Genomic DNA, 6,723 nt, shown 5'->3' with positions numbered 1-6,723 from the left:
ACACTGTGCCAGGCCTCTTGGCTGACTATGTATCCTGTTTTACAGACATTGATACCTACATGTATGACCAGAGTGGTGATTTGGGTTAGTGTTGGGGTGTCTCGTAGAGCGGCCAACAGTTTGCTGCTGTTTAGGCCGGATTGCGAAAGTACCTGGCAGGGTTCTCTATCAACAGCCATCCTGTCTTGATGAAGGCCAGCGACAACTGAATCCCCCAATATCAGAGTCGCCGTGTTGGGATGCACGCCCAGACGATGGTTTTGTTTGTGGCGGTTTGCTTCGGCGACTTCTACCTTTGAAGATGGTGGTGGGGGGGAGGAGACAGTCACTTGGTGTGTGACCGGGAGCAACCGGCGGTTTGTCGTTGTCCGAGGGACTGGAGTGGGGCGGGTGTCTTGTTTCAGTCGAGGGCTGGAGGGGTAAGGGGGAGGAGGGATAGTATTTCGTGGGGAGGGGAGTGGACGAGCGCGTGGCTTGGGGCTTGCGCGGGGCAGGGGAGGAGACGTTTCGCTTGTGTCAGATGATTGGGGGTTGCGAGGTCTGATGGCCGGACTGTCGTGACTGTTTCCTGTCATTCCGCTGTCCGTAGAAGCTGGGCATCGCGCTGGGGTGTGACACACTGCGTCACGGGACTGAATCTGCTCCGTGAGTTGAAGGAGAGATGCGCGCAGGCCGGCGATTTCCTCGCGAAGACTTGTTGTGATCGTCTCAAACAACTCCCGCTGAACACAGTTGAGATGGCAGGAGAGTTTGACGTCATGGTTGGTTTGATTTGCTGTGGGGTGGAGGTGGGAGATGTGGGAGTTGATTGTAGGTTGGGTGGCATTGTTATTGGCAGTACCGGTACTGGGGGAAGAGGGGTCGTCCGTAAGCGGGTGGAGGGTAAGGCAGTGGAAACTGCGGGCGATCTAGCAGAGCTTGAAGGGTAGGAGAGTGGCTAGGTGTCCCCTTCGGCGCCTTGGGGCGTTGAGCGGGGGCAATATATTTGAGGAGTGACAGGTCATCCTGAGAAGGATGGGTAACCTCAATCGCAACCGCTTTGTACTCAGTGACAGTCGGTGTCTTCAGGGCAGGGGCCGTAAGGGATAGCACATCCATGTTTGTGTCCGCGAGTGTGTGGACGATTGTTACGAGGGTTTGAAATTCCTCGTTCACCCATTTTCGGCATGCTTTCCCTTGGAGCAGGACAGTACACGTTGAATAGTATACGTGGATTTTCAACACTGTCTTCATAATTTCTTTGTGGCCGATACGTAGCCTGAGGTCGATTGTCGACTGCCGTAAGTCCGAGGGGATTTTTTCATTATGGCTTATAATAGGGGTGGAGGGTAAGGGGCGGTGAAGGAGGCCATAGTTGGTCCACCGCACTATGAGGCTTTTCGGCTGATGCTCACCAGCATAACGCTGGTAGAGAACAAAGCGCCAGGCTGCTAGGAATCGCTCTTGAGTCTTAAATGTTTTTTGAATGGGATCAAGAGTGTTTGTTATTTGCTCGCCACATGAGTCATCCTTGATGTAGAGGAGACTTTGGGCGAGGCGGGCTCTCGTGTAAGGGCCCATAGTTGCCTATCAGGTGGCTCCAGCCACAGAGTACGGTTAGCAAGACATTGAGGCGTAAGAGGCACTTACCGCCATCTTGGTTTTCGAGATTCTCACCCGTGTTCTGCTTGTCCGTGTCCTTGGAGAAAAAGAAAGATAGAAACACTTTTAGGCTCTTTTGAACACAACATCCAATTGAATCCTTGGAATCCGGGTGTCGGCTTGTTATGGTGGTACTTCTTAGGGGCACCTTGCCGGAGGTGGTGCAATTTCACAGGTTTTGTTGCCCATATGCGACGGTGAGATATGCGACGGTGAGGCTATTCCTTGCCGCCATCTTGACCAGTGTCAATCTTCTTTGGAGCCATGATTGAGGATTATCTTACTAAAATAAAGCACAACAATCACTAAATAAGAAGGATGCGCATAGGTAAGGAACGACCGATCGTAACTGTGTCTCGAGCGCAAATGATGGCGCGCATGTCAGTGATTAAAGGATGGATCAGTCTAGAAGTCTTTGTCAGGTTCAGAACTTCGCCCTGAGAAGTACTTCATTCTTATACTTTGCATACCCCCAAGGAAATTACTTTTTTATCATTTCTATCTCCCAAGAAGTTTACTAGGCACTTAATTCATGATCCGTATGAAATGTGAGAAATGTTATTTGTTGGATATTTAGGTTATACAGCATGATGTATTCACATGTTCGTCCGATATTCGAGAAAACAAGCACCACTTGCACTGCCTCATGCAAACATCATCATCTCTTTGGTTAATGAGACTGTGACAAAAGGGAGGTAACATTAATTTCAAAGTTAGTTCTCTGGCTATATTTGAGGTATGAGGTGTCCAAAAGTGTATTTAAAAGATAACTGCTCATCCGGTTCCTGTGCAATTTCATTTTCTTGACGTCCAGGCGTCTGATGATTATATCAAAGAAAGTCCACAGCTCTTCTTCAATAATATTCTTTATTAATACATTTCAAAGTGAAATACTTGTCAGTAGACTATCTCATGGAAGTATATTTAACGAAGGGTCCCTATTTACGTTTCTGTGACAACCATCAGAGACAAAAATGTATATTTGATTCTCCAGTGTTTCATTCTGCCGTAAACACCAGTCAGACAACAAGTGCCTATCCAAATAATGAATCATTACTTAATTTAACACCAGTGTCTGTCTACTAGATGTACCCCTGTAATGTACGTGAACGTGATTTCCTAATTGATATTTTCTGACTGAACTTTGTTTGCACATGTGAAATAATGGTTATTAAGGAATGGGTAAATAACCCTACCGCCAAACAATATAATCGAGAAAAAATGTCTCAACATTGCTTGTCCAATATTTGACCAGGTACTCAGTGCACATAGTGACTCCCTCACACTGCACAGATGACTGTTTAGATGTGTTACTCCATGTGTCATTAACAATCATTATAAACTTTTTTTTATAAACCATCTTTCATGCTTTCGTCATAAAGCAAAAGATAACTTTAAAAAATCTTGTCTTGCTAAGGGAATTAACCGAAGCAAACAAAAAGAAAAGTCTCACTTTTTAAATTAGTTGTCTCCCTTTCTCCACTATACGCCAGGTCAAGGGTGCGTGTCCACAAACCTTCACTGCTTGTTACTTGTGTTTGTGTTCTTTGACACATGTAAGAATCAGTTAAATGAATTTTTTTTCTAAAGAAGACGCCGACAACATTTACAAAACATTCTTTGATTTGACTTATCTGTAAACTGTAGTTTACTCGGAAATTCTGAAGAGAGCAATACATTTCTAGACTTTTAGTTTTACTGATTATACCTCTTACTGTTAGAGTTCTGTCTCAAACAAAAACACCACAGGTTTATTGTGTTTGTAACAAGTCTTTAAGAAAATGCGTACTTATAAAGTTTCCAAGATCGTATTGTATAATTCAAGCGAGATGATATATTATTTTATTTTAAAAACGTAAACTGTTATATTACATTTTCTATTTTATGCAATGATGTGTTAATGTTTATTGCCTATAATAGTATTACAGACATTATCTTTGTAAATTATTCGTGTTAGAATGTTACGGATTGGTGATTTTTAACGTTGCTTCACTTGATGAAATAAATTTCAATCAAATAAACCTAGGCTGATTTATAAAGAAAAATGCAAACAAGTGTATTTCACAGCCAGTTGAAAGGTATCCACAGGCCGTACGTTGCCCACGCCTGGTGTAGACTAATGTAGTTTGTTTGGTGATAAAGAAACTGGCAGTGTTGTCCCATGGGATGGGATGGGATGGGATGGGACAGCACACATTTGTATTTCCCATGGAAGTCGATACTTGATATTGTAAAATTGTGTAAAACTGATGTGTAGTCACTAGGGAATGTCAGTGGTAGCTGACATTGAAATAGTTGTATGCTCAATGGCATGGGAAATGGTTTATGTCTTATTTAAGATCCACCTTCATTGTTATGTTTATTTTTGTTGGTGTAAATCATAATTTTAAAAAAAGTTAATAAATTTTGTCGTTTTGCATGTCTCTTTGTACATGTAGTCCTATTTAGTAGACACTATACCTACACTTTCATAAATTTAATGATTTTATTTGAACTGTATTCCATATTAATATTATATAATGGAAATCCCGTGCGATGGGATGGGATGGGACAGGCATAAATTGCCATGGGATGGGATGGGATGGGATAGAAAAATATGTCCCATGGACAACCCTGGAAACTGGAAGAGAAAGTTTCACTGTGTCGTTAATGAAACTACGAAAAACCTTTGACCTCTCGCCTTGATGGCTGCAGCCCCAGGTACGGATCCTCATCATATCGGTTCACAGAGTGGCCACACATCAGTCACATATATCTCTTCACTGTCAATCTCGAGCATGGCCTCCTAGTTGTACATAAATCCAGTATTCTCAAAGCACAACCGTTCCTCTAGACGTTCATGTGTGATGAATCCTCGGTGTCCGCCGGCCGTCCGACTCGAAGCACGTCCAGCGAGAAGATGATGCGACTGCTCTCTGACTCTGATTTCCCACCCGAAGTCTGCCTACCTCAGGCCTGCGAACTGTATACTATGACTTGAAACTCAACATCTGCTTGCGTAAGCTTGGGTGTTTCTTCCAGACCTTCCTTTCAAATGGAAAGAAAAGGGAAAAAATCCATTGACCAAGTCCAGGCCCCCTTCATGGCCGCGGGCAAGACTACAGCAGACTTCCCCCTGCCTCCCCATCTTGTCAGGCCTGGATGTGTGTTGATGAGTTCTAAGTTGTTATGTGAACTGGTCAGCCAGCTGATGGTCGAAGGATTTTGCTTGTGTGTTCATTTGCAGAAATAATATTTCACATTATCAGCCATGTGGGGAAGAATCTTTTAATATTTAAGTTTGATAACAAATCTGATAATTCAATTAAAGAGCAAACATATCTGCCGCCTAATTTATTAATTTGGTGTAGACTGTGTACAGGTCATGGTGTATGTGCATCCTCGTCTTTATAAAATGGAGTAAAATTAAGCTCGTTGCCTGTTCAAGCCATTCTCGCTAGTGATTGATGCCTGCACGCAGGAGAGAAAGAGGGAGACAATGAGAGAAACAGATAAAGGGAGATAAAGATGAGAAGAAGAAGAAATAATACATCACATTAAAGGATAAACATTCTATATTAAATCAACAAAAACAAAGAGATAATCTGAAGCGACTGTTGAAAGTTTTAGGTTCAACTGATTTGTTGTCGTTTGCTGTATTATGTGTATGCATAATAAAAACATGCTCTGGAAGTGTAGTAAGATTTTTCCAGATGCTTCCGTTAAAGAAATCCAGAGAAAATTTACGAAACGCTTTGACACGAAAGTAGAAACGTGAAATCTTTATTTGGTTATATAAATGATACTTCTAACAATAGTAAAAAAAATATAATAAATCAAAATAAATAATTTTATGAAATCAGCATTTTCATTAACAATATTTCTATTTACATCAACTTTGATAATCAAGCACAAGGAAAGACTGCTAATGCATGCAATGAGCGATCTACGCGTGCTCCGACATGTTTAGATAATACACGTTATTGTTGTTTAAAAACTCAATTCTATGAAAATAATGCGCTTGTATTTCTGCTCAAAAAACCTAAGGACAGGTGTATTCTGAAATAAACTGTCGCACACTTCACTGAGCTAGTGACTGTAAAAGACCAGACCATGCTGTTTATCCACTTGTACTTCAAACTTACAAAAGTGTATAACGGTTTTCAACTGACATTTTTTGAACCCCTGAAGCCAGCGGACTAACACGTCGTCAAGACCGAGTATATGACAAGCTTATGAAGACTGTTAACGATGAAGTTGGTCAAAAGAATACGAAAATATGGAAAAGCAATAAAACATACAACTTCATTGACCTATCTTTGCAAGAGTAAACAAACCTGTTTTCAAACTCTGTTGGACAAGACATATTTTTTCCCCTTTTTGTCATCTTCAAAAGATTCAATGCATGTTAGGAAACTTCAAAGAATAGTGCAGATCTTAAGTATATTAATAAAAAAAAATTCCACCGAGTAAAAATAAAGACTAGTTTCTTCAGTCTTGTGCTGAAAGTGAACCGAGTGAGATGAAAGAAATCATCCTAGGCTTAAGTAAACACAAACAAGGTGTTAGTAATGTATTTTCAGCTGATAGAGAAGCTTCATGTAGAGAATGTGTGACTAAAGCAAATAGTTTATAATAACACTTTGAAGGAAGCAACCACTGTGTCCAACGCCTATTCTTTAGTTTTGTCGATGACATTCTAAATATAGTTAGAGACGACGATCACAAAATGAAACCTTTAGAGTACAAAGTGCTCAAGAAAGCCAATCGCTGTGCACTAAATGAAATGATTAAAAAGTGCAACATACATTACACTCAGTGCATTTTCGATTCACAATTTAAAGAGAATAGACTATTTACAACAGCTAACATGTCCTTTAGCCCCGAAGAACTTCTTCGTTAAAGGTAAGTTCACATTCTTAGGACCTCCGTTTTTTTATTTATTACTTTTCTTGGAAGTAAACAAACACTATCTAGCATCTCCACTCTTTCTTAAAAATGTGTCGATACTACTGTAATTTTTATGGGCAGACTATATTAACATTTTATAGTTATGTCTTTAGACATATAAAGCTTAAGTACCAGAAAAAAGAAGAAACACTA

General features: G+C 40.9%; 1 protein-coding gene across 1 annotated transcript in view; it reads right to left on the bottom strand.

The window, feature by feature from the left end:
• Window positions 1-5,387: 5,387 nt before the first annotated feature.
• LOC112572596 (spore coat protein SP96-like) overlaps window positions 5,388-6,723 on the bottom strand; it is a 6,371-nt gene continuing 5,035 nt past the window's right edge. Inside the window, exon 4 of the mRNA XM_025252341.1 lies at window positions 5,388-6,723. This exon is cut by the window's right edge and continues 1,022 nt beyond it. The gene's annotated coding sequence lies outside the window, so the exon portion shown is untranslated.

The sequence above is a fragment of the Pomacea canaliculata genome, linkage group LG9, assembly GCF_003073045.1.
Source record: "Pomacea canaliculata isolate SZHN2017 linkage group LG9, ASM307304v1, whole genome shotgun sequence".
Taxonomy (NCBI): domain Eukaryota; kingdom Metazoa; phylum Mollusca; class Gastropoda; order Architaenioglossa; family Ampullariidae; genus Pomacea; species Pomacea canaliculata.
Note: the sequence above shows the minus strand (reverse complement) of the source record. Positions and strands in the feature narration are given on the sequence as shown.